This window comes from Canis lupus, chromosome 6 (assembly GCF_003254725.2).
Source record: "Canis lupus dingo isolate Sandy chromosome 6, ASM325472v2, whole genome shotgun sequence".
Taxonomy (NCBI): domain Eukaryota; kingdom Metazoa; phylum Chordata; class Mammalia; order Carnivora; family Canidae; genus Canis; species Canis lupus.
In genome coordinates this window covers 58,527,356-58,547,394 of record NC_064248.1, presented here as the reverse complement: position 1 = coordinate 58,547,394, position 20,039 = coordinate 58,527,356, and the positions used below count along the sequence as shown (strand labels likewise).

At 41.3% G+C, this 20,039-nt stretch overlaps 1 protein-coding gene across 12 annotated transcripts in view; it reads left to right on the top strand.

Annotated features, from left to right (window-relative positions):
• LRRC8D (leucine rich repeat containing 8 VRAC subunit D) overlaps positions 1 to 20,039 on the top strand; it is a 114,265-nt gene that overhangs the window by 81,336 nt on the left and 12,890 nt on the right. The window contains exon 1 of one of the 12 annotated variants that reach the window (XM_035717956.2): positions 4,006 to 4,027. The exons of 9 other annotated variants lie outside the window; for them this stretch is intronic. The gene's annotated coding sequence lies outside the window, so the exon portion shown is untranslated. Of the gene's footprint in view, positions 1 to 4,005; positions 4,028 to 8,014; positions 8,174 to 10,393; positions 10,470 to 20,039 lie in introns of those variants that run through there. 2 more of the 12 variants (XM_049111708.1, XM_049111709.1) reach the window with 2 other exon arrangements.

Here is a 20,039-nt window from a genome sequence, read left to right as displayed (position 1 = left end):
GGGGAATTTGACCTCAGTGAGCTAGCTTCTCTTCTGTTGGCTCCAGGTTACTTTTGGCTTCTGCTGCCCAGGTCTCTGGAAAACTGCAGGCGAGGGCATAGACACCTTAGCATCCCAGTTCCAGCATCATGACTTCACAGAAAGCACTGGGCTTTTACAACCATCAGAAGACTTGGGTTTGAGTCTCAGTGCCACCACTATTAATTGGCTGAGTAGTCTTAGGCAGAGAGGTGAACCACTCAAGCACAGTTTTCTCCCTTAGTTGGAGATTGATAATAACACTTATTTTACAGGGTAGTTGTGGAGATAAATTTGAAAAATGACATGTGTTAAATCACTTTGTTAGCTATATAGTATCTTTGCTTGTTACGATTCTAGAAATTATGCCAAAGGTTAAGTTTTCACCTTTGTCATTTGGCTTGCAAAATACTCGGAAGAAAAGTGTGCAGGTGGTTCATGCTCCTCATAGGTCAGAAACCTATTCCCATGTGCTAAGTCATCAATAATATTTTTGATAGAGCTGTTTCTCTTTTGAATATATTTTAGACGAATTGTTTCCCTCTAAGATTTCACAAAAAAATTGGTACCATGTTTGGGTCTACCTCCCCAAGAAACTGGTGGGGAGGGATATGGTCACAGAGCCACCCATGAACAAATAAGACCAGATAGATGCTTTTCATTTCCTTCTCACCACAATTTTATACATATATCTGCAATAAATAGTTGCTAGAAACTATGCAATAGACAAAGCAAGGTGACCTACCTACTCTTGAGGTTTGAGGGGGGGCCCAGAAATAACCCCTCCTCCCTTGCCCAGATTAAAAAGCTCTTGAGAAAGATAAAGGAGTCAGGCTGATGGACAGCAAGATCCCATCTTTATTACTGAAAATACTTTTTGGAGAATGTGGCTTTGGGTCTGCAGCCAAGTGGGCCTTCTGAAATTTCATCCTTGATTTAGATAAACTACCCACTCTTTCCCCGGCATAGCAGGACAGCGGAAGCTGGCAGCCAGGAGGTATAGCCTCCTACCAGCCAGCAGGAGTCCAGAATGCATCATCTCTATAGGCAGGCAGATCCCAAAGGGAAGAAAGAAGAAGAAGAAAGAGAAGAGGCTAGATCTGTTATTGTGGGGAATTTTGTCCAGGTGATAACATGAGGAGAGCAAATAAAAGTCCTCTTATGACACCTGCTGTGGCCTCTCCAAGGGTAGATCAGACCTGGCCCTGCTCACCAGGGACATTTGATGAGGAAGGGAGATAAGACATCTGTCCGTGTGATTGAACTTGAGATTGCTCTTCTTTGTGCTTCTTCACCCTTTAGCTAAAGCTTTAAATTTGGAGTAGGAGCACATTTTATGTGGCCTACTGAGGAGGTGTTTTAACTGGCCCCCACGCCTTTTTACTTCTGATGCCTTCCTATATCCGAAGCTGCCTTCAAGCACCACTTTTAGGCTTTAAAAAAAATAATTCTTATTTGACGAAAAAAATAACGAAAGGACTAATTCCTTTTCCTAAGGAGCCAAACAGTATTGCCTTACATACATCTGGTGGTGCATATACCTTAGCCCAGAGGTGATTAAGCAGGATACAGAGTACCTTGTTTGGCAACACTCAGCTCACATAGAAGCAAGTGCATTGCAGCTGTTGAAGAGTAGAAAAAAAGTAGGCCTTGAAAGGAATTCTACTATTTTTATTTTTATTAGCACCATTAATTTCATAGCTTTGGAAATTGGTTTGTAGCACTTCACTGATAGAACCCCATAATCCCACCTCTCACCCACCTTCTCTTTTCTACTTTCCCCAACTTCTGTGTGTTTTTAAAGAATAGAATTTTGTAGAATTTATGGTAGACCATGACCTTTTTGTTAATGTGTTCTCAGCCAAACTTTGAGAGCTGGTTATCAACCAGGACCCGAGGCTGGCTTTCTTCAGGAAAACCTCCCCCTGTGTCGTGCCAAGCTTTGTTACCACTCCATGTTGTTCTCATATGGGCTCTGGAGTAAGACCAATCCGTGCCTGTGCATTTGTAGTAGCCACTGGATAAGAACCAGAATAATGAGTCCAGAAGTAAAGGGTCACAGCTCTAACCTGCTGAGTCATCTCAGCTCAGCCTTGCTGGCAAGAGTCCCCAAGCTGCATTTACTTTGCTTTACTTACTGTATTTTAGCCTGTCAGAGGCTCTTTCACAGATGAGGAGGGGAAGCTTATGTAGAAAGGGATAGGTCTTGGTGGAGCCCAGGAATCTGGGTTTGTAATGTATACCCCAATTCATCTTGATTCTGGTGTTGCTTTAGAAAAAAAAAATGCAAAAGAATGGGTCACTCAGTCTCCTCCATGCAAACCTGTCAGCATTTATTCGTGCAGAGAGGCTATTGTGAGTTGCCAGCAAAGGGTCCCGAAGGGCTTCTTGGCCATCCTTCAGGTGCTGGGCTTCCTGTGTTCTCCCATGCTTCTACACACCAATGCCAGCGGCCTTCACTTCATTTTATTGCTAAGTGGCAGGGATGTGCATGAACAAGAAAAATAAATACCAGAGAACTGACAAGTGCTACATGAAATTTTGTTTTGGAACTTGAAAGCTAAACACTCCGAGGCCAAAAAACATATATTTTTACTTCTTTTCTTTTCCGTGCCCTGGCCTGAGGTAACCTTTGCTTCAATTTACACCATCCCACTAAAAATTTTTATTACTCTTTCCTAAACTTTTTTTCTTCTGCTTATTTTCAACTGTCTAAGTCTTTTCCAGCTTTGAATGAGTCTCTACTCTCTTAAGATCACTTTTTCTCCTGAACAATTGAATCGTTAAAAGTGAGCATGACATAGATTCATGCCCATTATATAGAGGTGTGGGGGAGGGGGAAATGGTAGGGCTCTGCAGGATTGGTCATAAAATGTTAAAACAGCAAAGGATCTTGGATATTTTAAACTCCAGGGGCATGTTTTTTTCTACAGAACTCAAACTTATGACTTAAAGTGTACTAAACTCATATTATTATTCGTCATCACACGATTGCCGTTTCCTTTTTTTTTTTTTTTTTTAAGATTTTATTTATTTATTCATGAGAGACACAGAGAAAGAGAGGCAGAGACACAGGCAGAGGGAAAAGCAGGCTCCATGCAGAAGCCTGTTGTGGGACTCAATCCCCAGACTCCAGGATCACGCCCTGGGCCGAAGGCAGGCACTAAACCGCTGAGCCACCCAGGGATCCCAATTGCCCTGTTTCTAAATTCCAAGTACTTTATGGGTGGGAACTTTGATTCATCTCCAGAATGTGGTCTAGATCCCAAACAGAGAGGTACCAAATGAATGCTTGCTCGATAGGGTGGCTCGAATAATTTATTTTTTAAAATATCTGTTGCATACTTTTTGTATACCAAGCAATTAGAATCTGTCATATGACAAATATACAAAGATCAATAAGGCATAGTTTCTGCTCTGGAATAACTAACACTCTGTTGCGTAAACAAACGCTTATATCTTAATGATTACCCTAATGAACAGTGAACCAAGTAGTGTGGGGACTCAGCTAATCTGAGCAGCTGACTGCCTTGGGGTGAAGATGGGAGGCAGATGGCTTTTGTGGAAGGATATATTTGACTTTGGATTTTAAGTGTAAACTGAATTTTTTTCTTTTTTTTTTATTCATGAGAGACAGAGCAGGGGCAGAGACACAGGCAGAGGGAGAAGCAGGCCCCATGCCGGGAGCCTGATGTGGGACTTGATCCTGGGACTCCAGGATCATGCCCTGGGCCAAAGGCAGGCACTAAACTGCTGATCCACCCAGACGTCCCAATGTGAACTGAGTCTTAAATTTTTATGTCAAGAAGGAAGAGCCAATCTAATACAGTGTTACTGTTTTGCAGATAGAGAACCTAAGGCTAGGATCCAAAAGCTATTCCGTGCCAGAACTAGAATCCTACCAGAACTTTCCTGTTGCTTCCAGAAATAGAACTTGGGGCACCCAAAGAATTGACTGTTTGGGGAAAATGGGATCAACTCTGAGTATCGTTTCTCCTAGAACAACTGGGTATGTTAGAGTCACCTTTATCGTGAAGCTATCTTAGAAGGATTGATTAACTGTTAAACTCTCTTTTGTATGAGCCTCAGGTCCTGGTACATAAATTAGTTACATTATTTTAATATTTTATTACAAAACAGTAAAAGGCAGGGCAGTCTGGAAACTTGCTAGTTGGAATAGTGTGTGGCCCTGAAGTAATCTAGGAATTGTAAATCATTGCACCAAACATAATAGAATGTCACACAGTATAATTAATTAGGCAGATAAAAGAAAGGATGAACGAATTTTATTCATCTATTTTCTGAGCATACTCCTGGTACATAAGTGAAACTGAATAAAGGGCACTGAATTATTTGAATGTTGAATGCTATCTTAAACCTTTTCTATAAAATTATTAAGATTTCACTGTATTTTTTGTTTTCAATTAATTCTGATTATAAAGATTGGTTAATTGAGAAAGCAGCCTTTTGACCTAATTGGTGTACATAAAATTTCTGTTCCTGTAAGGTTTATTCCTAACTTTTTGACCATATGTCCACAGAGCATTTTTAAATTCATTTTATATCATTTGTAATTCTTGATTAGTAGAATTAAGTAGATTCACTTAGTACCCTCATTAAGAAACATTTGAATGCCTTCCTTATATGTCTCTAAAATGATTACCTGGACAACCTACAAAAAAGTGTGTGTGCTTGTGTATTTAGGTTTAGTTTTGCTTCCTTGTCTATCAGCTTTTTTGTTTTAAGATTTTCTTTCTTTATTTAAGAATGAGGGGTGGTAGGGAAGAGGGTCAGAGGTAGGGAGAGAAGAGAATCTCAAGGAGACTGTGCTGAGCACTGAGCCCACCATGGGACTTCATCTCATGACCCTAAGATCATGACCTGAGCTGAAATCAAGAGTCAAATGCCCAACTGACTGAGGCACCCAGGCACCCTCTGGTTTATCAGTTTTTAGTTCTGTGACTTTACAGAATGTTACCTAACATTTCTTAGCTTTTTTTTTCCCACCTATAAAATTAGGGAAATAATTTTCCTCAGTTTGCCTCAAGAAGCTGTATGAATTAAGTAGTCTTCATAAAACCCCTCCTCAAATGTGCCTAACACATACTTGAATCTGAGTAAATTATAGCTTGAAGTATTTTGCTGCTTTTCCTATGGATATATTATAATGCATTAAATAGAGTCACAAAACAAATCTGTTTTGTATTGAGAAAAAGTATCCTATTCTTTCCCAGAACATAACAGTATGATAAATATCCTGCCTCTGTCTTTATTCTTTTGGGGTTCTAGTGACTTTTTTTTGTAACAGCAGGTTTTAATGATTAATTTTGAGGCCTGAACCTAAGCATTATTGACTAAGATGAAAACCACAGGTCCCAAGAGTCAGTAAGTATTGATGTTGGTTGAGAGCCAATGGGATAATGATGTTTTATATATTAAATATTAAATGCAGAATCTTCTGGTTTGGTGAGTGTTGCTAATGCTGCCAATTAAAACATGACAGTTTGATTTATAGAGGTTTAATTTTATCTGCATACAATCCGTTCCAGCAGATGGTTACTATATAATAATGATAAAATACTGTTACCAGTCCAAGTAATTTCTTGAAATTCTGTGTGAATTCAGAGAGAAAAATGAAAAAAAAGTTGTTATTTAAATGCTTATATTTTTCAGTGGGTGGCTAAATTTGCGTATTTAATCTTGCTTTGAATGTTTATGTTTTAAAGGTACTATAAATGATGTCTTAAATATAAAACTAAGTAGAAAAAAAAATTTTGTGGGAATATAGGCATCCTTCCTCTTTCATTTTCTTCTTTTCCATAATTCCAAAACATCATTCAAAACTCCCACGTAGTTGCTTTAAAGGTGTACAGTTTTCTGAAGCGCAATCATTTCTGTCACCATAAACCTGTATTGCCTTTGTTAGTTTCATATCTGCGACTGGAAATAGGGTTTTAAAATCATGCTTAAGCAGGATTTGAGGGGAATGTATTTCTGAAGCAGATAACCAATATTTCATTATTGATTAATTGAACTTTCCATAAATTTCTGGAAAATGAAATTTGTGGATTGAGACTAAATTGGAAACTTTCAGGCTTAAGAGAGTATCTGTAGAAGAGCAGTCCAAAAATGCCAGTTATTATACTTTTGCATATGTCCTGACAGTAGCTAACTCAGCCTTTATCGTGTGCAAGAACTGCTCTAAGTATGTGTATATAGTACTTTTGTTTTTCTAGTTTTTATTTTTATTTATTTTTTTTAAAGATTTTATTTATTTATTCATGAGAGACAGAGAGAAAAAGAGGCAGAGACACAGGCAGAGGGAGAAGGAGGCTCCATGCAGGGATCTTGATGTGGGACTTGATCCCAGGACTCCAGGATCACACCCTGGGCTGAAGGCAGATGCTAAACTGCTGAGCTACCAGGGATCCCCTGTTTTTCTAGTTTTTAAAAAAAATTAATTTCAGTTAACATACAATATATTATATGTTATATGTTTCAGAGGTGTAAAGGTCAGTGATTCATCAGTTGTATGTAATATCCCATGCTCATTATATCACGTGCCCTCCTTAATGTTCATCACCCAGTTTCCCTGTCCCCCTACTTCTCTCCTCTCCAGCAACCCCCAGTTTGTTTCCTATGATTAAGAGTTTCTTAAGATTTCTCTCACTTTCTGATTTTGTCTTTTTAAATTTTTTTTCTTTGCTTTCTCTATGATCCTCTGTTAAGATGTGGTGTATATATATACATATATACACACACACAATGGAATTCTATTTATCAAAAGGAATGAAATCTTGCCATTTGCAACAACATGAATGGAACTAGAGAATATTATGCTAAGTGAAATAAGTTTATCAGAGAAAGACAGTTATGTAATCTCACTCATGTGGAATTTTAGAAATATATAGTACTTTTAATCTTCACAACAACCCTAGGAGGTAGGTGGTAGTATTACTATAACCACTGCCACTACCCCGCCCCACACCACTGCCGTTTCATAGATGAGGAATCTGAAGCACAAAGAGACTAAATAACTTCGCTAGTTACACAGCTGGTAACTAATCAAGAGTTTAACCCAGATAATCTGGCTCTAGGGTCTAAGTCTCATAGTTAGTACAAATAGGGTTAACTATAGGCCCAGTTCCCACAGACTTACACAGACTTCAAGTATGATTTGTATTTGAGTAATATTCTGAAGAATCGTATTGCTCAGAGATTTCTAAAGTACACTTTTCTAGCACATAAGATGCCTACGTTACTTTTTAAATGATGTGTTGGGGGATGCCTGGGTGGCTCAGTGGTTGAGCATTTGCCTTTGGCTCAGGGTATGATCCTGGGGTCCCAGGATTGAGTCCCATGTCGGGCTCCCTGCGTGGAGCCTGCTTCTCCCTCTGCCTATGTCTCTGCCTCTCTCTCTGTATGTCTCTTATTAATAAATAAATAAAATCTTTAATAAATAAATAAATAAATAAGTGTTGGCTGCACAGGTGTATAAGAGATCTCATGCTGAGAATTGACATTGCCAATGATCTTGCTAAGCCTTAGTTTTCTGAGAGCTTCAGCCCCAAAAGAGACATTGATAAATGCAGAGTCTGATTTCCTTCTTTTCCCAGTTTACAAATGAGAGGAATTCTTCCATGAGTCCCCCAAAGTTAGTCATTTCCTGCTTTGTGATCCCAAAGGCACTTTGTTCAACTCCATATTTTAAGTAAATACCATTTTGCAATTAATCTGTTTATATGTCACTTGTTTCCATCCCCCACCCTTGCCTCCAAGTGAGTTCTTCAAGAGCTGGAACCAGGTCTAATTTTATTTTTGTCTCCCACCAGCCTGGTGACAGATGGATGAATCATGTTGCCTGGAGAGGTTAAGGGACTTGCCCAGAGTAGCAGACCTGAAATGTGAACAGCTTTCATAACTCCCAGCCTGGTACTTATCTCTCATGTACTGCCAGAAATGTTTTCAAATGACTTGGATGCTGCTAAGGAGTTAAGACACAGTTTTCCTATTATGCTCTTCTAGACGAGCTCATTTATAAAACAGTACTAATAATAGTGTTGGTGTTGATGCTGCCGCCGCCGCCACCACCTAAACTGCTAGATCATTTTGAGGATCAAACGAAAAGATAATATTTGTGAAAGCTTCGGAACTGGTAAAACCCCTTCTGCAAAGATATATGTCGCTATTACTCTGGGTGTTATGACTTAATGTGTGATTTGCAAGGTACTTTGGCGTTCATCATCTCATTGACTGCCCATTACAGCCATGCGAAAGGATGTCTTGTTGCCATTGCACAGATGAGAGAACTGAACCTGAGAGAAGTGCAGGACGTCAGCTACAGTCACTAAAGTGGCTGAAGGAAGCGGAGCCCAGCTCTCCTGCTCTTTCCGACACCAGCCACCAGAACTAGGCTGCGGGGTCCTTCAGGGAGGGAGCCCTTGGAGAGAGACCTGCGGGGGAGGTGGGAGCTGGGCTTTCCCAGGACGGGGGCCCTTACCTGTGTGTGTTCCAGGTCTAGTCAGATTTTTTATTTTGTCAAGATGTAGGTCCTGGGCATGGAAAGCTTCCAAAGATAAAGTGAGCAGTTTGATTTTGAAGTGACCAGCCAGAGTTCTGATAGGGCAGCAGCATGTGGCTGTGGGTCCCGGCAGGAGGAGGCTGGCCCTCCATGGCTTTTGTCTCGATGGGGAGTTCCTTACCAGGACTCTCAGAGGAAATGAAGGATGATAAATCCAGCTGCTGCTTCCTGTTTCTATAATTCTAAGATTTATTTTTTTAAAGGGTAGAATGCTTTATTTTTAAACCAGTGGAAAATACCCTCAACCTGTTCCTTGTTACTAGTATTTCCTTAAAAACTAGATGTAGTCACTTGGGCTTTAATGGGTATGTATGTGTGTGTGTTTGAAATTCTCATATTGCTGCCTGGTGTGTGTCTGTGTGTGTGTGTGAAATTCCCATGTTGCTGCTTTGTGTGTGTGTATGTGTATGTGTGTGTCTGTGAGTGTGTGAAATTCCCATGATGCTGCCTGGTGTGTGTGTGTGTGTGTGTGTGTGAAATTCCCATGATGCTGCCTCGTGTGTGTGTGTGTGTGTCTGTGAGTGTGTGAAATTCCCATGTTGCTGCCTGGTGTGTGTGTGGGTGTGTGGGTGTGAAATTCCCATGTTCCTGCCTGGTGTGTGTGTGTATGTGTGTGTATGTGAAATTCCCATGATGCTGCCTAGTATATGTGTGTGTGTGTGTGTGTGTGTGTCTGTGTGTGTGTGAAATTCCCATGTTGCTGCCTGATGTGTATGTGAAATTCCCATGATGCTGCCTGGTGTGTGTGTGTGTGTGTGTGTGTGTGTGTGTGTGTGTGTGAAACTCCCATGTTGCTGCCTGGTGTGTGTGTGTGTGTGTGTGTGTGTGTGTGTGAAATTCCCATGATGCTGCCTGGTATGTGTGTGAGTGTGTGAAATTCCCATGTTGCTGCTTGGTGTGTGTGTGGGTGGGTGTAAGTATGTGAAATTCCCATGATGCTGCCTGGTGTGTGTGTGTGTGTGTGTGTGTGTGTGTGTGTGAAATTCCCATGATGCTGCCTCGTGTGTGTGTGTGTGTGTCTGTGAGTGTGTGAAATTCCCATGTTGCTGCCTGGTGTGTGTGTGGGTGTGTGGGTGTGAAATTCCCATGTTCCTGCCTGGTGTGTGTGTGTATGTGTGTGTATGTGAAATTCCCATGATGCTGCCTAGTATATGTGTGTGTGTGTGTGTGTGTCTGTGTGTGTGTGTGAAATTCCCATGTTGCTGCCTGATGTGTATGTGAAATTCCCATGATGCTGCCTGGTGTGTGTGTGTGTGTGTGTGTGTGTGTGTGTGTGTGTGTGTGTGTGAAATTCCCATGTTGCTGCCTGGTGTGTGTGTGTGTGTGTGTGTGTGTGAAATTCCCATGATGCTGCCTGGTATGTGTGTGAGTGTGTGAAATTCCCATGTTGCTGCTTGGTGTGTGTGTGGGTGGGTGTAAGTATGTGAAATTCCCATGATGCTGCCTGGTGTGTGTGTGTGTGTCTGTGAGTGTGTGAAATTCCCATGTTGCTGCTAGGGGTGTCTGTGTGTGTGTGTGTGTGTGTGTGTGTGTGTGTGAAATTCCCATGATGCTGCCTGGTGTGTATGGGTGTGTCTGTGAGTGTATGAAATTCCCATGTTGCTGCCAGGGGTGTCTGTGTGTGTGTGTGTGTGAAATTCCCATGATGCTGCCTGGTGTGTATGCGTGTATCTGTGAGTGTGTGAAATTCTCATGTTGCTGCCAGGGGTGTCTGTGTGTGTGTGTGTGTGTGCGCGAGTGAAATTCCCGTGATGCTGCCTGGGCTGGCTCACTCTCTATTTTTCAACAGCAACAACAGAAAGAAAATCAATTAAGGCAGATTTTATTGAGCGGGAAGCTGAGATGGAGGATGGTCTCTGATTTGGAGGAGGTCTGTAATTTGTATCAGTGGTATTACATGTCTCAGTTATGCTTGTGCAACTCAAGTCTGGTTTTTCTTCTGCCTGTGACTGTGTTATTGGTGAATAAAAACCCACGTTATTTAAGAAACACACTACCTCCTCAGGTGCCGTAGTTTATGGAAAGTAGCCCTTAGGTATAGATTATTCGGATGTCACTTGCTGGGTTTGTGTTATCTTTGAATTAAAAGTAATAGGTAGGGGGCGCCTGGGTGGCTCAGTTGGTTAAGCGGCTGCCTTTGGCTCAGGTCATGATCGCAGGGTTCTGGGATCAAGCACCACACAGGGCTCTCTGCTCAGCGGGGAGCCTGCTTCTCCCTCTCCCTGTGCTGCTCCCCCTGCTTGTGCTTTCTCACTCTCACACACACACTCTCTCTCAAATAAACAAAATCTTTTTTTAAAAAAGCAATAGGTAGAAATATTTTCTCTAATACCAGTGTTTTTCATTGTCCAGTTTAAGAGTCTGAGAATGTTATAGGGATGCACCAATGGTGCATCTTTCCAGAAGCACCAGAGGCAATTTATTTGGCGAAATAGAATTATAAGAATATAGTAAATGCAGTCTCTCCCTGAGTAAGCAGGTTAGATCCGATGGAGTCCCGTAACCTTCCTGTAGTATTCCTACGGTCACAGCTACAGCAGTACTCCGTTCACACTGGGTAATCAGTACGTATTTTGCAACAAGAACTGGCTGGCCCAAGTGAGTTATTGGGAGTTATGTACTCTTTAAGAAGTACAGTTACAGTTTTAGTAAATGAATTCAGGAGAAAAGGGAAAGCTTCATAGGCTACATTTCAAGAAGGGTTTCCAGAGAATATTTTGTCTGTTAACCACTCCTTCTGAAGATCTGTAAAATTGTGAGACTGTCACACCTGTCGGAGCCTGTCCTGGTGAGTATGCTGCTGACGGTTACAGAGCTCTCCCCTTCCAATCTCAGCTGGCCACTGCCTCGTTGCAGCAGTTTCTTGGCTAGAAAATGAATCTGACACTATTTCTTTGTCTCCTAGCAGTTTGTAAGGATCAGATTAGTTGAAATCCATGCAGGTGCTGTTAAAAGCTGACATGATGATAAAGACACGAGGTAATCCTGTGATTAAATGGCCGTCAGGTTGTAAATTGTCATTTCACTTTTTAGACTTTGCTCCTTGTGTCCTGAGGCAGCCTTTGAACACCAGGGTTGTGTCTCCTTTACTTAAGCATCCATTCTAATAATGCATAAATTTGGGGGGAAATTTTTTTTTAAATATTTTATTTATTCATGAGAGACACAGAGAGAGGAAGAGACATAGAGGGAGAAGCAGGCTCCCTGCGGAGAACCCAACGTGGGACTTGATCCCAGGACCCCAGCACCGGAGGCAGATGCTCAACCGCTGAGGCACCCAGGCGCCCCTGGGGGGAAATTTTTAATTGAGTTGGAGCTAATTTCCAATTTAATAAAAGCTCATGGGGGCAGGTATGGGCTTGGTAGGAGTCAGTCAGATCTGGGTTTGAATCCAAGTCTACTGGAATTCAGCGGCGTGATCTTGGTCATCACAAAATTTCTAAACCTCAGTTTTTTTCTCCATAAAACTAGAACAGTAATGCCTCTGCTCAGAGCGGGGGATGTGACAATTTCTTGGGCTCAAGTGTGTGTTGATTCCTTATCAGGGGCAGTTTTCTTCCCGCCTCTTGTGTATACACAGCGGTGTCCACGTTCTGTGACGGTGGCTCCCAACCAAGCGTGTCACTCGCCCCCCACAGCTGCACACACCACCTCCTCCTCCTCACCCCATCTTCCTCTCCATACTGCAGCCAACGAAACAAGAAGTAAATCAAGCTGCTTTAGGTCACTACCACTCTCCTTAGGAATAATAAATATTTCTTTAACCACCTTCTTCCTTTCAGTGTAACCTGACTTGAGTTCTCTTAATGCTTGACCTTACCAGGGGGTGTCAGTGGGTGAGAGTGCCTGACACTGTTTAGATTACTTGAACTTACAGAGAGCTACTCCCTCATATGTCCATGTGCTGGGTTTTCTTTTCAACGTTATAGGATTTGTGGAATTTTTTTTTTTTTTTTTGCAAGTCACCTTTTTTTTTTTGTTTTCTCTTTTTCAACTTTCCCCAGAAAGGCCTCTTTTAAAGTTTTACAACTGGATAAGTAATATGTCAGATAGCAAGGTTAATGTTTACCGACTTAACTGAAGAGAAAAGCAAACAATATATGTCCAAACTCTGTTTAAGAATTTCTGTGGAGTTATGAACTCTTTAATCTTGATACTTGCATTTAGTCATAACAGCGTGCTGCATACTTGAACTGAGTTCCTTGTAGAAATGTGTTTACTGCATCTGTTTTAACTCGATGTTCCAAATAACAGACAGCCGTATAAAAAACACCTCTGTACCTTCTCACCCTGTTCTTTTTAACTTCTAACTCCCAGCTCCTTTCCCATCCTAAAAAGTAAACCCTTCCATCTAACTTCCTTCCCCTTTTTGCTGCCTCAGCCTTTTGTTTTTCTCCCCAGCCAACATTCGAGAAGCAAACATTCTCTTTCCCACTGACTCCTCACCCTCAGTGAGCCAGACTTCTTAATGGACAGTGCTTGGGCTGAGGTCTCCAGTGACCCTCAGCTGCCAGACCGAGCAGTCACTCTTTACTCCCTAACCTCCTTGACTTTCCCCCTTCGGCTTCCAGAGCACAGTTCTCCTCTTTCTCTGACCCCCTGTTCCTTTTCTCCCATTTGTTCCCTAAATGGTAGAGATCCCCAGGATTCTTTGACCTTTTTCTCCTTATGTACTCTCATCTTCCATATACTGATTAGTCACAAATGAGTAATTCTGTCCTGGATCCTTCCCCTGAGATTTAGGTCAAGTGACTCCTGGTAATCGCTACTTAAATGTATTACACACAGGTCCTAGGCTATTCAAGCTGAAAAACTAAATTTACCTGGAAGTCACCTTGACTAGTACAACTTTCATGCAAACTTGCCCTCCTCCAGTCTTTCCTGCCTCCAGTCCAACTTCCACACTCTGGAGAGGATTCTTTCTAAATTGGAGCGCTGATCCCATTGCCCGCCTCCCCGTTCAGACCCTTCAGGGGTTCCTTATTGCCCTTTTGCTAACTTGGATATGACAATGTCATGCTCTCCCTGAGCCCTACTCTTGGAAAAGCCTCCACTCTTTTGTGTTCTGGGAAACCACATAGAAGTACCCACAAATGAGTCAATCCAAATCTATTTCTGGATCCTTGTATTTAAGAGGCGTTTTTGAATAGTTCAAAATTTTATTAATTTGGGTACCAGCTAAACTGCTGTAACAGAGACTCCAAACAGAATGGCTTAAAAGGCATTTCCTTCTCATACAGCAGTCCAGATGTGAGCAGCATGCGCTTGGCAGGACTGCTCTGTTGTGCCTTCTGAGGCTGTGCCCGCTTCCCCGTTTGCCAGCTAGCAGGAAAAAGGAAAAAGGGAGGCCAGAGCAGGTAGGCTTGTCATTATGGAACTTACCAGGAAGTGAGCAATCACCTCTCACAGCCTCTCACAACCAGCTCAGTTACATGGCCATACCTGGTTGCAAGTAAGGCTAGGAAATAGGACTTCTCTCTGGGCAACAGTACATCCAGCTCAACTGAACGGTGACAGTAGCAGGTGTCTGTTACCAAAAAAGTAGAAAGGGAGAATGATGTTGATTAAAAGTCAAACTGGGGAGGAAAAGGATCTCAAACTGGGAGAAAATTGGTGATTTTTTTTTTAACCCATCTGAACCTACCCTGGAAGATTGAGCAATTGCCGTATGTAGTTCATAGGATTCAACACCTCGTACTTTATTTCCTTCCCCATCCAAAAAAGTGTGTCATCCAGGGTTGAGGGCATATACATGGAAAGAGCAGTTTGTAGCTCTCATTCTCAACTAATGCTTTATGGTAAAAGTTTGGTGACAAGACACAGGAGCATATAGAGCACATAATCTCCCTCCAGACTTTTTGTCTCAGCACTTAGATTTTCACATTTGCTACCACTATTGGTAGCATTTCACCTCCATCTTCAGAGCATTTTCTGAAAGGTGATGTTGATATATTCTCTTTCTAAGGGAAATTATCACTCATCCTGCCCTTTTGTATTCTTTAGTCTCAGATGTGTAAACAGCATCCGTCGATGTGTTGCATAATTTGGGTCAGTTTTTCAGCTGCTATGGTGTGGCACACATAACAGAATTGCATACATGTTTGCCAAAATACAGATGCTCTCAGCCCACGTTGCAGGGCACTCCAGCAGCTTCCGTGGTGTTCCATTTTGTGCAGTACAAATATTGTTTTCTGCACATATCTTGGTGGGTAGGGGAATGCTGTTTAAATGGTTTATGTCTCTTTCATCTTTTTAAAAATTTTAGGTTTCTTACTAGAAAATAATTGTAACGTGCAACATCCTACCATGATAAGAGGTCAGTCGTCATCCATAAGGTAGTAAATACTGTCTTGAGATACCAGCTACTTTGAATCAACTGCTATAGAGTGAAATATTTAAGATAGGATGTGTCTACAGATTATTTGCCTAAAAAAAAAAAAAATCTAGGCTTGTGTTTATACATCAGCCTTGCATAACGGCCTCAAATGTTTCTAGCTCATGTGGCCTGTAAGGGTGACAACAACCCCTGGTTTCCATGAGAGAGTTCCAGTTATACCTTATCCTGGCATCCCCTTTTGTTTATCATTTGTCACTCTCAAAAGCTTTCTAGTTCAGGGCTCCCTGGGTGGCTCAGCGGTTTGGTGCCTGCCTTTGGCCCAGGGCGTGATCCTGGAGTCCTGGGATCGAGTCCCATATCGGGCTCACTGCATGGAGCCTGCGTTTCCCTCTGCCTATGTTTCTGCCCCACCCCCTCTTTCTCTGTCTCTCATGAATAAATAAATAAAATCTTTAAAAAAAAAAAAGTTTCCTAGTTCAGAGGGTGAACTGTATTTTCACTTTTATTGCATAATACTAGTCTTGACTATCACAGACTTCTTAATGGTCATATACTTACTTTGTTGTCACTTTAGATTAGGATGTGTTAGAACTGTTTAAATAATTCTGGGCAGAATGATGGTAGTGGTTCATGCTTCATCTTTTCCAGAGTACGTAAATAAAGTAAGCATGGGCAGATCCTTAAGCCGTAGGAGGACAAGAACTGTTTCTATCTTTCTCTATTATATAGATACTCTCAGCACTATCATATTACGTAAACCAAATAATTGTTGATAATGTATAATGATGTGAGCCTGATGGCTTCATGACAGTAAAGTTTTCCTGAAGTCCATGATGGACCAGTAAGTTATCTTCAACTACAGATCCTTAATACTTTACCACAGTATATGGCACTTGACAATGAATCAATGGATGATTGAACAGCCACCCTCCATTTTAGCATTAGCAGCGTCTACCTAATGATACTGGTCCATTAAGACAGTACACATCATTATTATTGTAGTTCTAATGTGTTGTATGTAGGACACAAATGAGCAAATTGTTTCTTGGTTATAATGATCTGTTTTTACTGGGTTTTGGCTGTCTCATGAGGAAGAAAGGAAAATAACATTTAATCACTCCCAAAAATTATCACACTTCAGATGGATAGATTCTATCACTTAGAAGATTTTAGACCTTCATTTACATCCAATATCTTATACTTTAGTCTGGAATTCTCAATCTGTGCCAGGAATGGGTACCAGATGGCTGAATTATCAGTTCATTTGGGTGGAGCCTAAAGCCCAGGGCCTGATTGTGTTCACCCTCTTGTGTTTACCCTAGGGCTTGTAAAAATGTCCTTTTTTTTCTGTGGACTATGACATGAAATGGATTGAGGAACACCGCTAAGGATCTCTACAATTAAAATAGCAGATGCTTAAATAAATACATTGACACTTGCATATGTTAACACTTTTTTTTTTCAAAAATGTTATCTTAAGCCATTTTTTCAGGGTTGAATAGATGTCATGCTTTATCAGAAAGTAAAGACCCCCAATTTTTTTTAAAGATTTTATTTATTTGAGAAAAAGTGAGAGAGAGAAAGAGCATTAAGTAGGGAGGGGCTGAGAGAGAAGGAGAAGCAGGCTCCCTGCTGAGCACAGAGCCAAATGTAGGGCTCGATTCCTGGACTCCAGGATCGTGACCTGAGCCGAAGGCAGATGCTTAACCGATTGAGCCACCCAGGTGCCCCAGTACCCCCAATTTTTTTAAGTCGAAGATCTTCACGTAATCGTCAAAGAAGCAGCTCATTTAAAATAAGCACCATACTGAATTAGAAATTACGCTTATTTATATGTGAGGTAACCATGTATATACAGGTAAGTCATTGTGCCTTCCCCATACAAAAAGGTTCAGGAGCTTTTACAAACTGTAGGCTATTCTATTGTGATTCAGTTTTACAGCTCCACTAATTCTAGGGGAAATTTTATAAATTATATCATCATGATTGTAGCTCTCTATTAAAACTCCACTAATTCATCATAATTTGGTAAAAGGGAAAATACCATTAATTCCATGCACACCTTAGCTAGTAAAGGGTTTCCAGTTAAAGGTCCTATCGGACCTACTTTTCTCGAGATGATACGTAATTTTCACAAGAGCTACACAAATAGATGTTAAGAACGAGAAACAAGATTAAGTAAATTGAATGTGAATAAAACATTTCTTTTATCAGATCCCTTGAAATAGGACAAAAGTGATATTCAGCCAAGTTTACCTGTTTATCACTAATTCTTTTTTTTTTTTTTTTAAAGATTTTATTTATTTATTCATGATAGTCACACAGAGAGAGACAGAGAGGCAGAGACACAGGTAGAGGGAGAAGCAGGCTCCATGCACCGGGAGCCTGACGTGGGATTCGATCCCCGGTCTCCAGGATCGCGCCCTGGGCCAAAGGCAGGCGCCAAACCGCTGCGCCACCCAGGGATCCCACTAATTCTTTTTTTTTTATCACTAATTCTAAAATAAGGCTTTATATTACTTTAGAAGGCTGACCCTTTGGGAGAATTTTGTATTAAACCTAACTAAGATGGTTTCTAATGTATAATGGTTTCTAATGTCAGTGATGAATTACAGAGATTATTTTGTCAAATGTCATTAATGATTTTTAGGAGTTTTGATTGTTTTTAATCTTTGCAATATTTGATTTACGCCTTATTGTCAGAAGTCCCCTCTTTATCTTATTGTTATTGTTTCTCTTCTCTTTTTTCTTCATTGTTTTCTCCCCCTCACATTCTCCAGGGTTTTCTTTAAAGGCTGTCACCTTCCTTAATTTTTTCTGGACATCTAGAGCCCATTTTGGAGAGTGGTTGGTGTGGGAACATTCAGTGAGCATACCTACTATGTGTTCAGCATTATCCTGGACGTCTTGTGTATCTTGTCACAGTGGTATTTTATCCCCACCTCACTGATAAGGAAAATGAAGGCCCAAGTTGACACAGCTAGTGATAGGAGACATTAATTGTGTGTTCATTTTATAGATGAAGTGGTAAGAGGTCGAGATGGGATGAAAACTCAGGCAGGCTAACTCCTTAGCCACATTTTTATCCATTATGCTACCAACTAGTAAGAATTGAAATTGTTGGGATCCCTGGGTGGCGCAGCGGTTTAGCGCCTGCCTTTGGCCCAGGGCGCGATCCTGGAGACCCAGGATCGAATCCCACGTCGGGCTCCCGGTGCGTGGAGCCTGCTTCTCCCTCTGCCTGTGTGTCTGCCTCTCTCTCTCTCTCTGTGTGACTATCATAAATAAACAAAAAGAATTAAAAAAAAATAAACTAAAAAAAAAAAAAAGAATTGAAATTGTTTTAAATTATTAGTTCAGTAAAAGGAGACTCTAGATTATTTATACATAAATTAGGCCAATTTTAAATTATTTTTGTATAAGTTTAAAGTATTTCATGGTGTTCTTATACTGTTACCCGATATCTTTGCCCCATCTCACTGCCACCCCACTCCTCAGCTATTGTATACTTATAAAATACAAATTCATTTGAGTATTGACCTAAAGAAAACATAGGAAAGAATAAAACTATGCTGCCTTTCCATGTCTCCCTTGAAAGAGCTAATGAAGGTATGTATTTGGTTTTTTACTAGTGTCCATTTTAGTTTATTGAAGAAACCAGTTTTTATTAGCATGAAAAGTCACAAGCTTTGACTGTATGTAGGATTCTTACAGTGTTGGTTTTTAAGATATTATTTATTTAATTGAGAGAGAAAGCGAGGGCGGGAGAGAGCGCTTGAGTGGGGGCAGGGTGGTGGAGTTAGGGAGCAGAGGGAGAAGCAGGCTCCCTGCTGAGCAGGGATCCATCCTAATGCAGGGCTCAATCTCAGGACCCTGAGATCATGACCTGAGCCAAAGGCAGACCCTTAACAGACTGAACCACCCAGGTGCCTCTAAAGTAATGTTTTTCAACTATCTAAGATTATAGATTTTATGCCCTAACACGTGAGGGCTTATATTTCTTTTTCCTTATTATATATAATCTGCTTACTTTTAAAAAGGATCTAGAGGAAAAAAAGGAATAAAGGATTCTGGAAGATATGTGAGGGGGGAGAAAAAAGGATTTGAAGGGCTTAGGAATAAAGATTTAGTTAGAGTAAAATCCTGTAAATGGATGTAAAAGTACAAGGGTATGGAACAATGAGGTAGAAAATTAAAGGAAGTCTAGGGGTCATCCCTTGACACCTTTCTCTCCTTTGCCTTCCTCATCCGGACCATGAAGTCCTGTTGTTAGTTCTTGGACCTGTTAGCTCCTAAATCCTCCATGTTCCTGGCTCCCTCTCTTCTGCACTTAGAGCAGTCTTCACCTTCCCCTGAGTAACCAGTAGCTCCTCTCCTAATCTCACCTCTTCCCTCACTAGCCTGTCCACCTGGCCCGCAGAGATCTTGGAAAGGAGATACAACCCCGATTTTCACACGCCTCCCCTCTCAAGCCCAAAACACATCAGTGGCTCCCTGCTACAGAGACATGTCCAAAGTATAGTGTCTCTGTAGGACGTCAGAATCTTCTACATGGTTTATAGGACCTCATCCCCTCACACCGCACACTTTCTCTCCCTGAGCTCCAGGCTACAGAACCTTCAGTTCCTCAGATGCTCTGTCCTCATTGTCCCTCTCAACATGAAGCCTTTGGACCTTCTGGCCCAGCCCCTCCTCACTCTTTCTCTACACCTTGCCCCAGTCATGACTTCCCTGATCTTGCCAGCTGGAGGAAAAGCCTCATCATCTGCCTTCACAATGGCATACAGAGGAACATCAAGATCTGGAATCCTGACACTGGGGAGCTCTCTTTAAGGAAAAAAGCACAAAATTAGAAATATAAAAGTAGGCACAGGGCCTTGAAAGGGGCCTGTGGAAGTGAGGGGTCCCAAGGCTTACTCCTCTCTCCCTGCAAAGTCAGTCTGCCTCTGCGTGGTCCTCTTCTCGATTGACCATTTTATATCTTCAGATATGAATAGTTCTCTCTCCTAGACTGCACTCTGTGAGAAAGGAGGTATGTCTGAATTTGCTCACCAGAGTTTCTCCAGGAATTTGCATCACGTTAACACTTGAGTACCCAGATCT